Source organism: Penaeus monodon, chromosome 32 (assembly GCF_015228065.2).
Source record: "Penaeus monodon isolate SGIC_2016 chromosome 32, NSTDA_Pmon_1, whole genome shotgun sequence".
In the NCBI taxonomy this organism is placed as follows: Eukaryota; Metazoa; Arthropoda; class Malacostraca; order Decapoda; family Penaeidae; genus Penaeus; species Penaeus monodon.
In genome coordinates, this window is record NC_051417.1 from 5608272 (window position 1) to 5609105 (window position 834).

The window sequence follows — 834 nt, forward strand, 5'->3', positions numbered from 1 at the left end:
TCGGCATAGGGCCCTTCCCCAAAAAAAAAAAAAATCGAAAATTTTTCCCCAAATAACCTATTTAAACAAAAAAAGAAAAGGGCCATTTTTTAAAATTTTATAAAAAAAAAAAAAAACCCCATTTTTAAAAACCTTTTAAAAAAACAAAGAAAATTACCATTTTTACCCCAACCCCAACATCTCAAAACAAAAAAAAGGGAAAATCGCCATTTTTTCCCCCCCCAAACAAAAAAAAAGAAAAATGGGGCACTTGTTTTTCCCACACCAACCTATTTAAAACAAAACAAAGGAAAATGCCATTGTATCCCACACCAACCTATCAAAAAAACAAAGGAAAATCGACCACTTTTATCCAAACCAACCTATTTCAAACAAAACAAAGGAAAATCGACCACTTTTTATCCCACACCAACCTATCTATCAAAAAAAACAAAGGAAAATCACCACTTGTACCCCACCAACCTAATCAAAAAAAAAAAAGGAAAATCGACCACTTTTTACCCCACCCCAACCTATAAAAACAAAACAAAGGGAAAAATCCCCACTTGTTTCCACCCCAAACCTATCTACAAACAAAAAAAAGGAAAGGGGCCATTTTGTTACCCCAACCACTTTTTCCAAGCCTTCGAGTCCCACCCAACCTCTGAAGGAATTTCGTTTTTTTTACCACCCAACCTTTCTTCCAAAAAAGGGAAAGAGAGAAAAATAAAAAAAAAAGGGGAAAAATGGAAGGGGGAATATAAAAGGGGATTTTAAAAAACCCTTAAGATTTTTCCCATCCCCCAATCAGTAATCTAAGGAGATAGATGTCGTTTTAAATTATAAAAAAAAAAA